Source organism: Aristolochia californica, unplaced genomic scaffold, assembly GCF_029961685.1.
Source record: "Aristolochia californica isolate CCGP_79_NKW_82.1479 unplaced genomic scaffold, dmAriCali1.0.hap1 SCAF_2, whole genome shotgun sequence".
NCBI classification, from domain to species: Eukaryota; Viridiplantae; Streptophyta; class Magnoliopsida; order Piperales; family Aristolochiaceae; genus Aristolochia; species Aristolochia californica.
Window position 1 is genome coordinate 38,026,665 of NW_027181881.1, and position 21,939 is coordinate 38,048,603.

The 21,939-nt window shown below is 40.1% G+C and overlaps 1 non-coding gene across 1 annotated transcript; it reads right to left on the reverse strand.

Annotated features, from left to right (window-relative positions):
- Positions 1-20,795: 20,795 nt before the first annotated feature.
- Positions 20,796-20,902, reverse strand: LOC137957377 (small nucleolar RNA R71). Its single transcript, XR_011113347.1, has one exon. It is a non-coding gene; the product is annotated as a small nucleolar RNA R71 (small nucleolar RNA).
- Positions 20,903-21,939: the final 1,037 nt, after the last annotated feature.

A 21,939-nucleotide genomic window follows, 5' to 3' on the forward strand; every position in this document is an offset into this window, starting at 1 on the left:
ATAGGAGTACAGATTCAACCAACAGAGGGCACGATAGAAATTCTAGAGGAGGTAGAGAAAGAGGTGGTAGAGCTGGTTTGAGCTCCTCGAGGATTGATAACCGAGTGTGCACTCATTGTGGAGGATTCAATTTTCTAGTTGATTCTTTTTGGAAACTTCATGGCAAGCTGGATTGGGCTATTGCCAATCAAGCCTTGGTTAATAATACATAAAATAATAAAGAAAGAACCGAGTCATAGAAACAAAAGAAAATGGTGTCAGATGAGACTACATCTTGTCTTTCGCCGCTGCAGTAATCCACTATGAAGATGACACAGTTTACAAGAGAGATCGCACACACCTTACAGGTGTCGTTTTTCTCTAACCTCTCTCGGCCTCAACTGATGCTCCTTGGATGATGATCCTTGTCAAGGTGATACAACCCTAACAATGATGCCCCCATGTATAAAAAGAAAATTAGGGCAACTGGATTACAATTGTGAAATCCCCAAACTACCCTTAATGACACAAAATTCAATATATCGTGGACCCACTTGAGGGGTCCGCCCCTGAACCCCCAATAGGTTGATTCGCGAAAGAGTGTAAGGTGTTAATTAGGCTCTACAACTTAATAATCTCCCACTTGGAGACTAATCCATCATCTATATCTCCTCTGTAGTAGCAACAACTTCTCAATCTTTAGAGATAAGTCCAACTAAATTTTCACAAAAGTTTAGTTTCTCAATCGTAACAGCCTTAGTCAACATATCAGCCGACTTCTAACTCCTTTGAATCTTCTCTAGTGCTAATACTCCATCCTCAAGAGCTGATCTAATGAAGTGGTATCACACTTGTATGTGCTTTGTTCTGGCATGATAAACAAGGTTCTTTGCTAAATGAATACCACTTTGGCTGTCACAATACAACATATTCTTCCCATGTTTGAGACATAATTCTTCCCAAAAAGACTACAACCATATCATCTCTTTGCTGGCTTAGATCATGACGACATATTCTGCCTCCGTAGTGGAAAGAGCAACTATTTTCTGTAACTTAGAGACCTAGCTAACTACTATACCACCCAATGTGTATACATATTCAGTGGTACTCTTCCTACCATCAATGTCTCCAGCCATGTCAACATGTACATAAGCATGTAATCCCAAGTTTGACTTTCTAAAAATAAGGTTGACTTCACTACTTTCCAATGTTGTTTACCTGAATTACTCATATGTCTGCTCACAACTCCCACTATATGAGTTTTGTCTGGTCTAGTGCACATCATCGCATACATGAAACTACCAATCGCATAAGCATAAAGCACATTGGCCATGTTGGCTCACTCTTGCTTTGTAGAAGGTGGCTGCTCCTTAGATAGCCTAAAGTGACTAGCCAAAGGAGTACTCACTGGTTTTGCATCATTCATGTTGAATCTACTCAACGCCTTCTTCACATATTCTTCTTTTGATAGTTTTAAGACATTAATATCTCTAGTAATCCTCATCCCAAGGATTTATTTTGCAGTAGCCATATCCTTCATTGCAAACTTCTTGGACAACTCCCTTTTCAACTTATCTATTTCCTGTTTGCAAGCACCTGTTATCAGCATGCCATCAATATATAGCAGTAGGATGATGTAGGAGTCATCAAACTTGTTTACATAACATCAATGATCTGCCTGGCACCTCAAGAAACCATTACTACTCATAAAGGTGTCAAACTTCTTATACCATTGTCTTGGAGCTTGTTTAAGACCATACAAGATCTTTTGAATTTTTCACACCATTTTCTCCTTTCCTTTTGCTTTGAAACCTAGTGGCTGCATCATGTAAATTTATTCCTCCAAGTCACTATGAAGAAAGGTTGTCTTTACATCCAATTGTTTTAAGTGCAAGTCTGCATTGGTCACTAGTCCAAGAATTGTTCTAATATTAGTTAATTTCACTACTGGAGAGAAAATATCAGTGTAGTCAATGTCTTCCTTTCGTTGAAAGCCCTTTACCACCAGTTTTGCCTTGTACTGCTTGTTGCCATCATGTTTGTCTTTTATTTGGTACACCCATTTATTTTGCAAGACCTTCTTCTCTTTTGGTAACTTGGTCAATTGCCATGTCTAATTAGATAATAGTAATCCATCTCATCTCACATGACCAACTCCCACTTGATTGATTCATCCGCTTGCACGACTTCCTCATAGCTCTCTGGTTCACCTTTATCAGTCAATAGAATATAATTCAGTGTAGGGGAATACCTCTGTTGTGGTCTGCTAGTTTTGGCAGATCTCTTGAGTTCAGTCAGAGGAATATTTTGATTTACTTCTGGGGGTAAATTTTGCAGGTCTTCTTGAGTAATATTCTCCATCTCAATAACTGGAAGATCTCTCAACTGAATCACTACAGACTTCTTGGCTTCATCACTTGTGCTCTCATATTCTATTCTCAACCTCTCTTTATACAAAGCACCTTCATTGAGGATCATGTCTTTGCTCCTGATAACCTTATGACTTTCGTCATACCTAAAGTGATAAGCAAAATTGGTACCGCCATAGCCAATAAAGAAACATATATTAGATTTAGCATCAAGTTTACTTCTAACAGCAAAATCAATATGAAAATAACAAGCACAACCAAAAATTTTCAAGAAAGAACGGTTTACCTCTTTGGTGCTCCAAACCTCTTCTAGTATTTTTCAATCCAATGGAGTTGAAGGACCTCTATTGATCAAATAGGCAGCAGTGCTAATAGCCTCTAACCAGAACATCTTTGGCAATCCTGCATATAATCTCATGCTCTTAGCACGCTCATTCAAAGTTTAGTTCATCCTCTCAGCCACACCATTCTGTTGAGATTTTCCAAGAATGGTCTTCTTCATCTTGATTCCTTTATCAACACAGTACAACTTGAAATCATTATCTATGTATTCTCCCCCATTATCTGACTGCAAGTACTTCACCTTCAAATTTGTCTCATTCTCAACCATTGCTCTCCATCTCTTGAATGTATCAAAGACATCAGATTTCTTTTTCAGGAAATAAACCCATTATCTTTTTGCTTGCATAAAAAATAAATGTCACACAGAAGTTAGAACCACCAAGGGAAGTAACAATTGAAGGTCCCCACACATTTGTGTGAACCAACTCCAATTTCGTTGTCTTTTGCTATTTTCCAACCTTCGGAAAGCTAAACCTTTTCTGCTTGCCAAAAATATAGCCTTCACACAAACTGTTATTTACTGTTTTCAACCGTAGTAGCTTCCCTTTAGACTGAAGCACTTTCATTCCATTCTCACTCATGTGACCAAGCCCATAATGCCATAACTCGGAATCAATAATAGCATCAATAACTGCAACCGTGTCTCTGCAACTGGAAGTGATGTACAAAGTTCCAATTTTAACTCCTCGTGCAACAACCATGGCTTCTTGTGTGACTTTCCAAGCAGCACCATTAAAAGTCACAATATAACCTTCATCATCAACTTACCCTACTGAGATTAGATTATATATCAGTTTTGGTACATGTCTCTCCTTGTAAATTTTCCACACTGGCCCATTCGACGTCCTCAAATTGACATTACCAATATTGACAATATCCAAAGGTTCTCCATCAGCAAGATACATCTTCCCGTGATCTCCAATGACATAATTCTCCATGATCTCGTAGTGCGTAGTGGTGTGAAAAGAAGCTCATGAATCTAACACCCAAGAGTCAATAGGGCTATCAACTGACAATAGTAAAACATCTTGTACATCTTTAGTCACCGCATTTGCAACATCAATTTTTCTTTTCATCCTTCTTTGGTGCACTGCAGTTCTTCTTTATGGGAATAGACTTCTCTCTATTCCAGCATTCCACATTCCTTTCGAATTTGGACTTGTTTCTTCCATTCCTTGACTTGCCTCTACTATTACCCTTGTTGGAATTCCTCTCGAAGTTCCTGCCCCTAGTATCGACACCTAGGGCAGGATTAGATGTCGACGATTCTCCGAAGTCCTTTCTACGAATTGGTGTCGACTGCAAGAATGGTATCCCGAACATCATTAAAGATCAACTTCCCATTGCCTATAAAGTTGTTGACCGTAACCCTCATAGGCTCCCAACAATTTTGGCAGAGATGCCAAAAGAGTTAAAGCACGAACCTCATCATCAAATGTAATCTAAACCGAATTCAATTGATTGAAAATTATGCTAAACTCATTAAAATGCGATGCCACTGATGTATTTTCTATCATCTTTAAATTGAAATTTTTTTTATGAGATGTACCTTATTATTTTTGGAAGGCTTCTCATACATGTCAAAAAAAATCTTCATCATCCCATTGTAGTTTTCTTCGACGTCACGTTGTGAGCAATGTTCTTCGATAGTGTTAACAAGACTACTCCTGACACCTGTCTATTGAAGAGATTCCACTCATCATATTTCATACCTTCTCGTTTCATATCCAAAAGTGGTGTGAGCAGCTTTTTACTGTATAGATAATCTTTGATCTGCATCTAGCAGAACGTAAAATCCATACCATCGAACTTGTTGATTCCAAGTGTCGATTCTTCTCCGCCAACCATTGTTCTCAATCACAAACCAAAGATTTGATACCACTTGTTATGAATTAGACTTCCTAATTCCAAACTAATGAGAGCAATAATAATAAATGCAGAAGATGAAAAAAGCAAGCACAAAGAACAACAACAAGATTTATATAGGTTCGCCTCAAGGTGAGACTACGTCTTGTCTTTCACCGCTACAATAATCCACTATGAAAATGAAATAGTTTACAAGAGAGATCGCACACACTTATAGGTGTTGTTTTTCTCTAACCTCTCTCAGCTGGAACTGATGCTCCTCAGATGACGATCCTCGTCAAGGTGATAAAACCCTAAAAATGACGCCCCCATATATAAAGAGAAAATTAGGGCAACAAAATTACAAGTGTGAAATCCCCAAACTATTCTTAATGACACAACAATCAATTTAACCCCAGGAGGTTGATCCACAAAAGAGTGTAAGGTGCTAATTATGCTCCACAACTTAACATCTTATTTTTCCCTCAATTTTTTTATATTTATTATATGTAAGCCAATTAACCAAGAAGTTTAATAGCTCTATTACTTTCCCACTTCTTTTCATGTTTTTAAGGATTTGGCAACAAACCAGATGATTGGTGGAGGCTATGAAAAAGGGGATCTCTATTACTTAATTTTTTCCTCAAGTGACTACAACTTCTATTTCTCAGACAAACGTACAACAATGGCATAACAGATTAGGACATCCTTCATTGTTGTTGGAAGATGGGCCCATGCCCACACAACTAAGGAAGATCCACATAGCCAAGTGTGTTAGAAGATGGGCTCTCAAGCTCATAAGACCAAGGAAGGCCCATATATCCAAGTGTGTTGGAAGATGGGCCCAAGTCCATAAGATATGGACCCACCATGATCACACAAGCTGGTGAGACCCACTATGATCACGTGAGGTGGCATTATGAGTCTTACACAAGAAGAAGTCTTATAGAGCCACAATTATTATGGAAGGAGGTCTCATAGAAGAATTTTAGTTTAAAAGTATTTTAGTCATTTTAGTCTTCTATTTATATTAGGTTATTTAATTATGATGGGACTTATCTTTAAGTGTTAGAGTTTGGGAGTAATTGGGACAAAGGTAGTTTAATTATAGTTGGACTCTACTACTTTCTACTATCATAAATAGATGTTCATGTAATCTGATTATATAAGTAAATAAAGTATTTTTCTTTTCCATAAATTCAATATGGTATTAGAGCAGGTTCTGTGAGTTGACTCGGTAAACCCACAGAGGTAATGTGATCTTTTCTGATTTATTATCTCTAGCAGTTTAGGTTCGTATTTATCTTTTTTTCAGTCGCTATACCCCTATACTAAGATTTTTATTTTTAAAATTATTTATTGACAAAAATATATTCGAGTCTAATTTCCAATGAAAAATTATTTTCTCCAATCGGAGTTATCTACGAAGAAAAATAAATATTTGAAGCAGTGAAGGTCAGATGGCAAAAGAGGTTCGAGCAACAGCAAAAAGCTTTAAATTCCGAGCTATTTTATGCTATCAAGAATGAGACTTTATATAGAGAATTATATATCAAAAGAAATATATTTAAGTTTATTTTCTTACCTATTCAACCAATTCTCAATTCGAGTTTTTTATATGGAGATATTGATCTTCGAAGAGTCAATGGTCATGTTGGAACAAGGGGAAAGAGTACTTAGTTCGATAGAGATTGAAATCTACCAAATTATATATCTCAATAGAATTATATTTTATGAAGAGAATTTATACTTTGATGAAATTTATTTAAGTATAGTTTCATAAGGAGAAAATTTCATATCAATCTGATCTATATTTAAGGATATATTCGCATTGGAAAAATAAAAGGTCATACTGGTATCCCATTGCATTGAAAAATCTGAATTTAAGCCAATTGTTTGCGTCACTTTTGAATTGCTGTTATTGATCAATTATATCAAGAACATATTTCACTTACCCCTTTTTCGGTTACTACATCTATGTTATTTTTTTCAAGCTAGGAACAATGCCATTACCTCCCAACTTGATGGGAGAAGTACAAGAAGTACAAGAAAGAGGTATTTTATTCCATATGTTGTGGTAAGTTTTATGTGACCAAAATATTCAAGAAAGGGGGATCATTGTTGAATTTAGGATCCCTTTTCTGAAATAACGAGCAAGAAGAAAGAGGGAGAAAAAATAAAGAGTAGAGAGAGTGCTCTCAGGTAAGGAGGAGAAGAGAGAAAACGGAAAAAGAAAAGAGAGAGGTTAAGCAAGAGAAGAGTTCTTCATGTGAAAGAGAAAAACTTAAATTCCCTTTCTTAAATTATAATCCATGTACAAGGTCCTCTATTTATAGTAGAGGATGTGGTAGAGTCCATGTGTAATGACACTTCATTCTCCTAATTACATTCAATCTCTAACTCTTAAAGATAAGCCTATCATGATAAGATAACTCAACGTAAACTAGAACTCTAACATAACTCAAATACTAACTCCTTCTTATGAGGACATGACCTTTAAGATAAGAGGCCAGGTTGTGGCTATATTGTGGGTCCCACTAGACCTTCTAACCAGCTCGTGACTCTCCTTAGAAGTCCTTCTTGATCTTCTAACCAGCTTGTGTGAGTCCTACTTAATCTTTCAACTTATGAGATAAGACAACCAACTTGTGGTACTCCTACTTGATTTTAAGCTCTTCCAACTCATGCCACCTCGTTTTATGACTTACCAAGTCATCCCTCATCCTCATGGTGGCTCTCACCAGCTCATACAAGCTTGGTGGAACCTACCTTGTAACACTCCCCCTCAAGTTGGGGGTGAGAAAACATTGTAAATGCCCAGTTTGCTGTAGATTGTGGAAAAAAATTATGAGTCACTGGTTTGGTGAGAATGTCTACAACTTGACTCTGTGGAGATATATGTTTAAGAGATAATATGCATTTTTGAAATTTTTCTCATATGAAGTGGTAGGCTATTTTAATGTTATTTGGTCACTCATGGAAGATCGGATTTGATGTGATATGTATAGCCACTTGATTATCACAATATAGATCCATAGGAGCTTCTTTATAAAAACCCAGTTCAGTGAGAAGAGATATTATCCATAAAATTTCACTAATTGTGTATGCCATGGCTATGTATTATACTTTTGCACTAGACCGTGCAACTATATTATGTTTTTGGCTTCTCCACGTAACCAAGTTCCCTCCAATCATAGAACAATATCCCAAAATGGATTTTTTGTCATCCGGGAATCTAGCCCAGTCTGCATCTGAGAATCCTTCTATTTTGAAATGACCATGGTTAGAGAAGCCCTCTTCTTGGAGCTCCTTTCTTCTCCAATATCTACACATAATTTTGTATTTGAGTCCATCGGGGTGTCTGCTGGTCTACACCCCATCATTTTTGTCTCTTCCAATAGATCAAGGACATACTTCCTTTGAGATAGTACAATCCCATGTCTGGACTGTAGTACCTCAATTCCTAGAAAATATTTAAGTAGTCCAAGATCTTTTGTCTTGAATTTTGCACATATCTTTTCTTTGGTTTCCTAGATGCCTTCGGGATCACTACTGGTTAAATAATATCATCAACATATACTACTAGGATCACCTTGCCCTTGGGTGTGTCTTTAACAAATATGAAGTGATCTACCGAACATCTATGAAATTCATCCCATATGAGGGCTTGGCTAATTTTATCAAATCACGCTCGAGGACACTGTTTTAGAACTTAAAGAGATTTCTTTAATCGACATACCGATTCCCCCTCAACCACATAACCAAATGGTTGTTGCATATAAATCTCTTCTTTAATATCTCCAATAAAGAAAAACATTTTTTACATCAAGTTGATATACCTGCCAAGAAGAATTAGCAACTAGAGATAATAAAATACGTATCGAGTTCATAATCAATACCATAACACTGTATATAGCCTTTATCAACAAAGCGAGCTTTAAAACAAGCAACGGACCCATTTGAATTATGTTTCACCGTAAAAACCCCACTTGTAACTGACATGTTTTTTTTCTGATGGCAAAGGAACGAGAGCCCATGTCTGATTTTCATATAGTACCTACATTTCTTCGTCCATTGCTACCTTCCACCATGGATGTTTGAGAGCCTCCTGATAGGACAGTGGGACTGATATGGAGGAAATAAATGAGAGAAATTGACAACAAAGAGGTGATAAACAATGGTGAGACACAAAATTTGAAATGGGGTGAGAGGTGGAAGGCCTAGTGGAAGTTATGGTTTTTTTCTCAAGGCAATTGGATGAGTATCATATTATGGGCCAAAAACAACTGGGGAAGATGGACTCTCCTTGGTGGGATCCATGAACTCTGCAGTTGTGGTGCTAGCCAGTGTGTTTAGGGGTTGAGCCGTTTCTGTATCAAGGGGTACAACCGGTCGAGGAGAACCTGGTACTCAAGAAAGACCTGGAGGGGCAATATCAGAATAATATGAAGAGTCTTCAAAAAAAGTGACATCCTTGGACACAAGTAAACGTTGGAGAGTGGGATTATAACAAACATAGCCCTTTTGTGTGTGAGAATATCCCAAAAAAATACATTTGATAACTTTGGATCGAGTTTACTGTGTTGTGGGGAAGTGACATGAACAAAACATGGACACCTGAAGACTTTCAAAGGAAGTGCACATACTGATGTTTGGGGGCCCTTAAGTATCTCTAATATTTCTCAAGCAAAATTTTTATTACGTTTATTGATGATTTCACACGCATAACTTGGTTGTTTGTCTTTAAGGAGCCTTCTGAGATACCATACATTTTTAAATTATTTCATGCTATGGTACTCACACAATTTGGTCAGAAAATAAAAAAAAATTGGTGTGATAATTCCAAAGAATACTTTTCCAAAGATCTCGACTCTTTTTGTCAAGAAAATGGAATTATTCATCAAACATCATGCGCCTACACTCCTCAACAAAATGGTGTAGCCGAACAAAAAAATCATCATATTTTTGAGGTAGCTCGAGGTTTGTTATATACCATGAATGTTCCATACTTTTATTGGCCTCATGCCGTCCTTACGACTTGCTTTCTTATTAATCATCTACCATCTACTGTTCTTGGTAATAAATATCCCTACTCTAGATTATTACCAAATGATGATCCATTTTCATTACCGTTGAAAGTCTTTGGATGTCAATATTTTGTTCATAACTCATTGCCTCGATACAGCAAACTTGATCCTAAATCTATCAAGTGTATTTTTTTGGGATACTCTCGGAGACAAAAGGGTTACCCTACTCTAGATTATTACCAAATGATGATCCATTTTCATTACCGTTGAAAGTCTTTGGATGTCAATATTTTGTTCATAACTCATTGCCTCGATACAGCAAACTTGATCCTAAATCTATCAAGTGTATTTTTTTGGGATACTCTCGGAGACAAAAGGGTTATATTTTTTATAGGCCTTCTCTTCAACGTTTATTTGTGTCCAGGGATGTCACATTTTTTTAAGACTACTCATATTATTCTGATAGCACTCCTCCTGGTCTATCCTCCGTACCAAGTTCCCATGGACCAGTTGTGCCTCATGATACAGAGATCATTTCACCCCCAGAGCAAGTGGCCGATACCACACCTGCCGAGTTAACAGATCCACCATAGGTAAGTCCTTCATCTCCAGTTATTTTTGGCCCTCAATATGATACTCATCCTATTGCTATTCGGAAAGAACCTTGATCATGCACTCAACCCTCTACTTTTCATCCTATTTCCAATTTTGTGTCTCATCATTGCCTTTCACCTTTATGTTGTCAGTTTTTTTCTTCTATTTCCTCCATATCTGCTCCATAGTCATATCAGGAGTCTCTACAACATTCAGGGTGGAAGGTAGCAATGGATGAAGAAATGAAGGCACTCAATGATAATCACACATGGTCACTGGTTCCTCTACCTACAGTTAAAAAACCCTTTGATTGCAAGTGGTTTATAAAGTAAAACATAATCCGGATGGGATCATTGCACGACTGAAGGGTCGACTGGTTGCAAAAGGTTACACTCAATGCTATGGAATTGATTATGATGAAACATTCTCTCCAGTGGAAAAAATGACTTTGGTACGTATATATCTTGGCAACCAATTCATCATGGCCAATATATCAACTGGATGTAAAAAAATGCATTTCTCAATGGTGATATCAAAGAAGAGATTTATATGCAACAACCACCTAGGTATGTGGTTGAGGGGGAGTTTGTATGTCGCCTTAAAAAATCTCTATATGGACTAAAGCAATCCCCATGGGCATGGTTTGAGAAATTTAGTCAAGCCATCATACGGGCAGGTTTTTACAGATGCTCTGCAGATCACTCAGAATTTATTGAGAACATGTCGTGGACTCAATAACACACCTAGTCACCCAAAGGAGGAGACAATGACTCAACGAGTTCATTAGTTTTATAATTCATATTTTATATTTCTTTAAGTATGATTTTTCATTAACTATGTAAGGATTACAGATGAAGGGGCAGAATGGGTATTTTTTGCCCTTAAACACTTATGATGTCAAACCCTATTTTTGATTATTAGGTTAAACAGGCTTGGAGCTTTCCTTGACAAGTTCTAGGGTTTTTAGATCTCCCTTGATGATCTCTAGGTCTAGATTTCCTCAAAATCTGCTTATCGACACAACATTCTTGATCCATTCTTCACTGATTCATACCGAACAAGGGAAGGAGATTTTCTGTCCCTTTTCCGAGTTCAAAGAGAGGCTTCGGCCTCCTCTCCATTGCCACCAGTAAGAGAAGGCTTCTCCCTCTCTTACCGAGCCAGAACTAAGTCATTCCATCCACTCCATCACGAGCAGCACCAACCTAGCTTCTTTCCAGCATTGAGTCCAACGAGAAGCTAGGAAGGAGCTCCTCAACGTAGGCCAAAGGTTATCCAAGGTAGGGCTCCAACCCTAACACGAGCAGCAGCAAGAAGAGGGGTCAAGCCCTCTTTGTCGTGGTCAAGAAAAGGTAAAACCTTTCCTCCATAACTCGTGTTCATTATATAAGGGTCTTTGATCTCTACTAAGCACCATAACATCCTCATCAAGAGGGTGTTTATCACTTGACCAAGATCAGTCCAAGAAAGGGTTTCTTTCTGACCTTACCGAGTCCAGCCACTCACATACCGTGCTGGAGTCTCAAGTCCCTCGCCGTGTTACTCGATCCATGACTAGGGACCGTAACAACGTGGTATCAGAGCAAGGTAACATGGGGGATACATCCACCAATGAAGAGTTTAAATCAGGATGTGAAAGATGGAAGATAACCTGGATGCAACACAACCACTATTGGGAAAAATACCTGGGTTGGAAGTGGAAATCAAATGAATATCTTGCATGTTGGTTGTATTGACAGAGAGGCAACATAATCCAGAGCCAAGAGAGATCACTCCTTCGCACAACCCAAGGGAGGGGCAATTGGCTGGGCGCATTGCTGTCCAGGTACCGCAGAGAGGAAACACAATACCAAGGTACACAAAATTAGACTTTCCAACCTTTACTAGGTCAGATGATCCTTTAATTTGGTTACATAGATGCGAGAATCTTTTTTTGAATCAAGGGACTGCTGAGTATGATAAGGTGCAACTTGCCTCCTTCCATATGTTAGAGGAGGCTCAGCTATGGTTACACCAGGTGGAACTAGAAAAAGAGGTGTTGGCGTGGGCAAAATTCAAGGATTTATGCACAATTTGTTTTGGCCCTCCCGCCCACAATAACTCCATGGGAGATTTAGTCCTCATGCGCCAAACTGGATCTGTTGAACAATATAAAAAATAGTTCCAAGAAAAACTGGCTCATGCTGGCCGGATGGTACAAGTCGACCAACAGGTTCCCTTATTTACAGCAGGCCTCATTGAATCTCTACGAATTGAGGTAGAACTTCTTTTCCCTCAAGACTTGGCTCGGGCAATGAATTTAGCGCGGGCAATGAAACAACGCCAACGACTCCAGCAACATAAGCAGGTGTGGCAAGGGGAAGGGAACACGTCATCCACTTGGCAAGGGTGCCAGAATACTTCATCTCATGTGTCACCTCCAGCATTACCCTCTTCCCGACACAATCTGATTGCTACTCTTGCAGCTGACAAGGGATCTAGTCATCCTCCACCTCAGTATATAAAAAAATTAACAAGTACTAAGATGGTAGAAAGGTGGTCCAAGAATCTATGCTACAACTGTGATAAACAGTACCGGGAAGGGCACCAATGTAAAAGGTTGTTTTGGCTCGAAGTGGATGAATCAATAGATACTAAGGAGACGGATGATATTATTGAGGAGGTTCTCTGTATGCTATTATTGGGCAGAAATGTGCCAAAACTATGCAAGTCAGAGCTCAAGTCCTCGACCAGGAGCTGGTGGAACTAGTGGATTCAGGTAGTACCCATAATTTTTTGAGTTTAACAGCAGTGCCACACCTTCAGTTACAAATCCTTCGTCATCCGACAACCACCGTTTCTGTGGCAAATGGGGAGAAAGTCTCTAGCTTTGGGATCAGCAAGGCGGTAACCTTTTCCATTGGCTCTACTATATTTACTGCTGAATTTTTTGTCATACCTTTGGATGGGTTTGATATGGTGTTAGGCTTTAAATGGTTGCAAACATTGTGATCTATTCTATGGGACTTTTCGGCTTTAACAATGAGGTTTGCCTTGGGCTGTAGTCAAGTTCTCTTACAGGGCTATCAGGTGAACAAGGCTCACCGCATCCACACCATCCACACGCAAAACCCACCGGACATCACTATTGAAAATCTTATAGAGAAGTTCTCTAACGTCTTCCATGAGCTTTCGGGGTTGCCTCCCTTGAGGCACTGTGATCACAGGATCTGTTTAAAACCAGGTTCTAATGTGGTGGTAGTTCGTTCGTACTGGTACCCACACTTACAAAAGGATGAAATCGAGCACCAGTGCCAGGCTATGTTACAATAGGGCCTTATTCGTAGTAGTCAGTCCCCGTTCTCTTCACCCGTTCTGCTTGTGAAGAAACATGATGGGACATGGCGGTTTTGTGTTGATTATCGGGATTTGAATGAGTAGACAGTGAAGGATAAGTTTCAGATTTCGGTAGTCAAGGAACTCCTGGATGAATTACACGGGTTGTGGATATTTACTAAACTAGACTTACGGTCTGGATATCATCAGGTCCGTATGCAACCCTCTGACATTGAGAAGACAACATTCCGCACACATCATGGTCACTTTGATTTTGTGGTCATGTCATTCGGGTTATCCAATGCACCCTCCACTTTTCAAGCACTGATGAATGAGGTATTTAGCCATTATCTTTGAAAGTTTGTTCTTATTTTTTTATGATATTCTCATATATAGCAACTCCACCGAAGAACATTTGGTGCATTTAAGGATTGTTTTTGAACTACTACAGGCACATCAGCTCCATTTGAAGAAGTCCAAAAGCTCCTTTGTGGCTTCACATGTCAATTATCTAGGCCATATTATATCACATGAGGGTGTCACGGTTGATCTAGAGAAGATTCAGGTAATTAACGATTGGCCGCAACTGTAAGCTCCACTCTACGGGGATTTTTGGGTCTAGCTGGTTACTACCATAAATTCATTCAGAATTATGGGTTGTTGGCTGCTCCCTTGACTAGTTTACTGAAAAAGAATTCCTTTTAGTGGAATGAGTCGGCCACCGAGTCCTTTGAGGCCCTCAAAGCAGCTCTCGCTTCAACCCCTGTCCTACAACTTCCAAATTTTGAAGATTTATTTGTGGTTGAGTGTGATGCCTCTGGGGGAGGCATTGGGACAGTCTTATAGTAGCAGTCACATCCGATTGCGTATTTCCGTTGATAGTTGGTCGTTCGTCATCACAACATGGCAACATATCAATGGGAATTAATTGGGTTGGCCAAGGCGGTCCAACACTGGCGCCCTTACTTATGGGATTGTGCCTTTCTCATCTGAACGAATCACTACAGCCTTAAATTCTTATTTGAATGTCTCATGACTTCGCCCCAGCAGCATTGGATCAGTAATTTGATGGGATTTGACTTTTCGGTCGAATACCGTGCAGGGAGATTAAACAAGGCCGCGGATGCCTTGTCAAGTCGTTTTGAATATCAGCAACTTGTATATGCTATTAGCCAGCCTCGGTTCCTCATTCTTGACTTGGTGAGAGAAGCCCATGCCACTCTTCTAGCCCTACAGGAGCTACACCATAACATTTGAGAGGGGACGATAGAGTCGAAGTGGTCCATCCAGGATTCACTTATTTTCTACAAGCAGCGCATTTATCTTCCACACACGTCCGAGTTGATTCCTGCCATCCTCTCTGCATACCATGACAGCGCACATGAGAGAATTCAGAAAACTTTGACCCGTATTCAAGCAAACTTTTATTGGCAAGCCATGAAGACCTCAATTACTACATATGTCTCCGCATGTCAGGTATGCCAATGTCACAAGGCTGACCAGTTAAGCCCCGCCAGCCTCCTACAACCGCTAGCCCTTCCTACTCAGGTATGGGCAGATATTTCCAAGGATTTTGTTGAGGGTTTGCCAAAGTCAATAGGGAAATCAGTCCTCTTTGTGGTGGTCGATCGGTTCTCCAAGTATGACCACTTTGTTCCTATCGTTCATCCGTATACAGTGTCATTGTTCGTACTGATTTTCATTGAGTAAATTGCATGCTTACATGGCTTTCCTAAATCGATTGTAAGTGATAGGGACGCAGTGTTCACCAGCACTTTCTGGCGGGAACTTTTCAGCCTGAGTGGTACAAAATTGAAATTCTCCTCCGCATATCATCCCTAGACAGATGGGAAAACCAAGGTGGTTAACCGCACCATCGAGATGTATCTCCGATGTATGGTGGGTGATCAACTGAAGTAATGGGTCCACTAGCTACCATGGGCCGAATACTGCTACAACACTTTATTTCACTCTGCTTTGCAATCTTCTCCATTCAGGGGGCTTTATGGCAAGGAACCCCCTCACATAATGTCTTATACTGCAGGGTCCACCCATGTGGACACCATTGATCAGGCCCTCAGGGATCATGACCAAGTGTTGGAGACTACCACAGAACACCTACGCCACGCTCAGGTTTGTATGAAAGATGTCTACGACAAGGGGCACTGTGATGTCTCCTACAAGGTAGGGGACGATGTGTGGTTACGTCTACAACAACACCGACATCAGTCCATTGGGGACCATCGCGTAATAAACTCTCCCCCAAGTTTTTTGGGTCTTTCCCCATTATCCGGCATGTGGGACCGGTGGCCTATCAACTACAACTGCCAGACACGGCTAAGTTGCATGATGTGTTTCATGTCTTCCTCTTGAAACTGTATAAGGGACCACCTCCTGCATCCACTTCGTTTCTTCCTCCTGTAGCCGAGGGACAAGTAATTCTTATACCATCCTCGGTGTTACATGCCCATTTGCTCAATGATCAGTGGGAGATTCTCTCCAGTGGATAGCAACAGAGCCAGAGGCAGCTACTTGGGAGCGGGTAGACATGTTCAAACAGGTGTACCCAGCTTATGAGCTTGAGGACAAACTCTTTCTCCGAGGGGAGGCAGATGTTGTGGACTCAATAGCACACCGAGTCACCCAAAGGAGGAGATAATGACTCAACGAGTTCATTAGTTTTATAATTCATATTTTATATTACTTTAAGTATGATTTTTTATTAAGTTTGTAAGGATTATGGATGTAGGGGCAGAATAGGTATTTTTTGCCCTAAAACACTTATGATGTCAAACCCTATTTAAAGGGTAAGGAAATAGAGAAAAAGCAAGCATTGATTATTAGGTTAAACAGGCTTGGAGCTCTCCTTGACAAGTTCTAGGGTTTTTAGATCTCCCTTGATGATCTCTAGCTCTAGATTTTCTCAAAATCTGCATATCCACACATCATTCTTGATCCATTCTTCATTGATTCATACCAAACAAGGGAAGGAGATTTTCTGTCCCTTTTCCAAGTTCAAAGAGAGGCTTCGGCCTCCTCTCCATTGCCACCAGTAAGAGAAGGCTTCTCCCTCTCTTACCGTGCCAGAACTACATCATTCCATCCACTCCATCACGAGAAGCACCAACCTAGCTTCTTTCCAGCATTGAGTCCAACGAGAAGCTAGGAAGGAGCTCCTCAACGTAGGCCAAAGGTTATCCAAGTTAGGGATCACCCCCTAACACAAGCAGTAGCAAGAAGAGGAGTCAAACCCTCTTTGCCGTGGTCAAGAAAAGGTAACAACTTTCAGCCATAATTCATGTTCATTATATAAGGGTCTTTGATCTCTACCTAGCACCATAACATCCTCATCAAGAGGGTGTTTATCACTCGACCAAGATCAGTCCAAGAAAGGGTTTCTTTCTGACCTTACTGAGTCTAGCCAATCACATACCATGCTAGAGTCTCAAGTCCCATGCCGTGTTATTCGATCCATGACTAGGGACCGTAATAGAACACTGCGAGAGGTAAGGTGATTCTAGTTGTTTATGTTGATGATATTATTTTAACTGGGATTGATTCTGAGGGCATTCAGAAAATAAAAGAAAGAATATGTGCTGAATTCAAGATGAAGGATCTTGGATTACTGAAATAATTTTTGGGTATTGAGGTCTTACAATCCAGACATGGGATTGTTCTATCCCAAAGGAAATATGCCCTTGATCTACTAGAAGAAACAGGGATGATAGGATGCAAACCGGTAGACACTCCTATGGATGCAAATACAAAATTATGTGGAGGCACTGAAGAAGATGTAGATATTGGTAAATATCAAAGGTTAGTTGGACAACTTTTTTACCTATGTGTAACGAGGCTAGACATTTCGTACGCAGTAAGTGTTCTAAGTTAGTACATGCACAAACCATAACTTAGTCATTGGCAAGCTCTTGAGAGGATACTACGATATCTGAAAGGAGCACCTGGAAGGGGGCTCCTCTATAAAAATCATGGTCACTTCAACATCGAGGGATTCTCATATGCAGACTGGGCTGGATCCCCAGATGATAGAAAATCTACTTCTAGATTTTACACGATGGTTCAAGGGAATCTGGTTACACGAAAAAGTAAAAAGTAAAATGTAGTAGCACGATGAAGTACAGAAGCAGAATACAGAGCCATGGCACACATTGTTAGTGAACTCATATGGATAAGATCTCTTCTCACTGAAGTGGGATTCTATAAAGAAGCTCCAATGGATCTGTACTCTGATAATCAAGCAGCAATACATATTACATCGAATCCACTCTTCTATGAAAGGACAAAGCATATTGAGGTAGATTGCCATTTTATACGAGAAAATTTCCAAGCTGGTCTCTTATCTCTGAAGCACATATCATAACAAAATCAAGTTGCAGACATTCTCACCAAGTCGGTCACTCACAAGATTATGTCAACCATTTACAGCAAGTTGGGAGTTTATGATGTCTTCTCACCCCCAGCTTGAGGGAGAGTGTTACAATGTGGGACCCACCATGGTGCTCAATTTGGTGGGACCCACCATGGTGCTCAATTTGGTGGGACCCACCATGAGCCCGTAGGGCATCAGGAAGAATCCTAGAGGATGTGGGACACCACGAAGATTCCTCACCCAAAGCAAGCATGAGTTAAGGAATCAAGAAGCACAAGATGAATTGATTTAGAAGACTTGAAGATCAAGTGGAACCCACAAATATCTCATGAGCTGGCACTCTTATCAAGATGCACTGGGAGATTATGACGGACCCACAAGGATAAGGCTACGAGCTGGCTTATCCCTTATATTCACGTGAATAAAGGACTCCTAGTTCAAATCAAGTTAGTCTTCTAGTAGTTTAGTTTGAATAGACTTATATTAAAGAGTTAGAGTTGGAATATAATTAGGATTGAAAGACAAGTTGTATAAGGACTCTACCTCCTCCTCTTCTATAAATAGAGGTGTTGTAATTCAGAATTAATCAAGTTACACATCTCATTCTCGAGTTACTCTCTCGCTCTCTCCCTTGCTTGGCACAACCTCTCTTTGCTCTTTTATTTTTAATTTTCTCTACCCGAGAGCTCTTCTTCTCTTTTATCTTTTTTCTTTCTTCTTTCTCTTGCTCGAAATTATGGAAAAAGGGATCCTAAATCCAACACCTACCAGACAAGCCTTGAATTCCCCTCCCCCACTTTTTTTTTATACTGTTTCTTTCTTCTTGTAGACCCACTTGGACCTTATTGCTCTCTTCCCCTTGGGAAGTGATAGATGCCATATTCTGACATGAGAACTAGTTTAATTATAATAGAATAACCCTTATAATTGTGTTATAGGTGGTTATTTATCGGTTTTCAAATGAAACGTGCATTTATTGAATTTGGCATTAATCACTGTCTATATTGCATATTTTTCTCTCCTGAATTATATTTCATTGCTTATAGGGTTTATTTCTTCCTGAAATGCTTTTTATGGATTCAATTATGGAATTTCAGGAGAATTTTGGTGGAGAAGGAGATATTTACCAAAATGCCCTTAGTGAAAGGGAGGTGATTTTTTAGGGCAAATCGTATTAAAACAAGATGGCCCATCGACTGAAACAAGGGAGCGTCGATCGAAACAGGGGACCGTCGACCAAAATAGGGGAGGTCTGAGAGAATTTCCAACCTTCATTCGTCGCGCCACCATCGTCCACCGCCGTCCGGCAACCGAGAACAGACCCAAGGAGAGCTCGAGAGAGTCTCTGTCACGGCGAATTCGACAGTGCCAGTTTCTGCTCGCCAGGTTGAGAGGTGACCCGAGAGGGCTCCTTCTGTGCCAATTCCGTATTCCGACCACCCTCCGCCGTCGATTACCTATTTTCGACCATTCCCAGAGCTATTCTGACTCCGACCGAGACTCGAGAGATCCGGTTAAAGGACTTCAGCTCCATTTCGTTCTTCGCCGATTATCACCTCCATTCGTGGGTTTCTATCCTTCTTCGCCGGCGTCGTCTCTACCTCTGGCCACTCGCTCTTGCAACCCGAAGCCATCAATTTCTAGAAATTGCAGTCGTGAGAACGATCCTTTGCTGCCCGAGCGAGAGGAAGGAGAAGGGGAGTAATCCGTCATTTTGGAATTTAATTTTCCTATAGTTTGAACTTAGATTTTGAATGCTTATTAAATTTGATTTGAAAATTAATGTTTATCGAATATTTGTTTTTTGGATATTTGATTAAATTAGATAATTAGGGTAGGATTGTAATCTATGTTGAATTTTGGTATTTTAATCTGATTTCTGTCTTTCACTCTATGCGCCCGAGAGGGGATAGACGAAAGGATTGAGAAATCGGATTCGTGGTTACGTGGAGCTCGAGAGAGGCACGTATCACGGTAAAATCCAGAGTTGACGTTTCCTGTTGTGCAAGTAGTTAATCAAATGATTGTTTGATAATTTAGGATATAATTAGTGTTTAGTTCAGATTAATTCATCATATTTGGTTAGGCTAGTTGACTGAAGAATACACAAAATTCAGTCCTCCCTGTGGATATGACTCTCGCTTCCCACTAGATTACATGAACGATTCGTACGCTTGCAAGGTATAAAAACCGATGTAATTAAATTTCACATCAAGTTTTTGGCACCGTTGCCAGGGAGGCACGTATTAAGTGTATTTATTTGTTCTCCATGGTCTTAGGTTAGATTTATTTTTATTTTATTTTTTTGCTTTCATAATTTTATGTTGGTGATTTTGTATGGAATTATTTTTATTTCTTGTAGTTAGTTCGTATTTTCAGTAGTGAGTTTGTTAGCTTAAATTGATAGTTTATTTTGTTTCTTTTTGTGTTTTTATGCACGGGCGCCGCTCCCTAGGTGAACCATTAGCTCCCTTTGTTGAAGAAGTAGAACATATTTGTAGGAAAACACCAGAAGTCAAGTAAGGAGCTACCATGGCCAATCAGGGTGAACCATTACAGTTACCTGCAGCAGGTGACCGTAGAGCCCTGAGGGATTATTCTATCCCATCCCACTTCACATCACCTTCTTGCATTATATTGCCACCCACTACTGCCGCCAGTTATGAGTTGAAACCGGGTGTGATCCAACTCCTCACTACATTCTATGGGTTGGAGAAGGAGGACCCTTATTACCACGTCAAGGAATTCTTAGATATCTGTGCGACTTTCAAATTCCAGAATTTCTCAGATGACTCTATCCGGTTAAGACTTTTTCCATTTTCACTTAAGGATAAGGCCAAGTCTTGGCTTAATTCCTTGGAGGTGGGCAGCATTACTTCATGGGACACATTAATCACACAAATTTTATCCAAGTACTTTCCCATTCAGAGAACTACAGCCCTCAGGAGAGAAATCTCCAACTTTATGCAGCAGGAGGGTGAACAATTTTATGAGGCTTGGGAGAAATGAAAGGATTTGATCCGTAGGTGTCCGCATCATGGGTTTGAGAAATGGCATTTAGTGCAATACTTTTATCAAGGTCTTACACCCTAGGTTAGATCCATGGTCGATGCAACGAGTGGTGGGAGTTTGATGAGTAAGAGTGCTAGTGAGGCGTGGGACTTCTTTGAAACGTTGAGTGACGAAGCCAAAAGAGGGGTCTCTACGAGGTTAGTGAAACACCCATGCTCATGGCCAAGATTGAGGGGTTGACCAGAAAAATTGATGCCCTTATGTTGTCCAAGAGTTCACCTGCTCCTAACCCATCTACTTTATGTGCCATATGCTCTGGTTCATCTCATCCCACACAAATGTGTCCATCTAGTTCATCTTACCCGGAGCTCATTGAGGACTTGAATGCAGTCCAGAATTTTCATAGGCCAAACCGGAACGATCCTTTTTCGGAAACATATAATCCGGGTTGGGCTAGGCACCCAAATTTCTCATGGTCCAAGGGCCCACAGGTTGGGGGTCCTCCAGGGTTTACTCAACCCCAAGCTCCGCGCCCACACTTTACTCAACAACCATTAATTCCACAAAAACCTTCACTTGAGGATACACTTCAATTATTCATGCAGAATACACAGTCCTCCATTGCTAAACTTGAAATGCAAGTGAGTCAGTTGGACAGCTACATGAGTGAACAAGCACAAAATAGACTCCCAAGTCAAACCATTCCTAACCCCAAAAGCACACATGAGAGTGGGTTGAGTTCCAAACCCCACCATGAGCAAGCCAAAGCCATAACCACCCTTAGGAGTGGTCGTGAGTTGAACAATGGGGTAGGGACCACTAAGTCTAAGGAATCAAAGGATGACAATGGGGACACATCATTAAGTGAAGAACCCCCAAGTTCTCCACCAACAGCCAAGCAGATCCCTAACCAAGTCCCACCAGCTCCTTATCCGCAGAGGTTATCGGGCCCACCTAGGAAAGGAGATAGCATGCATGAAATGTTGGAACTATTTAGTAAGGTTCACATTAACATTCCACTTCTTGATGCAATTAGGCAAGTACCTGCCTATGCCCGATTTTTGAAAGA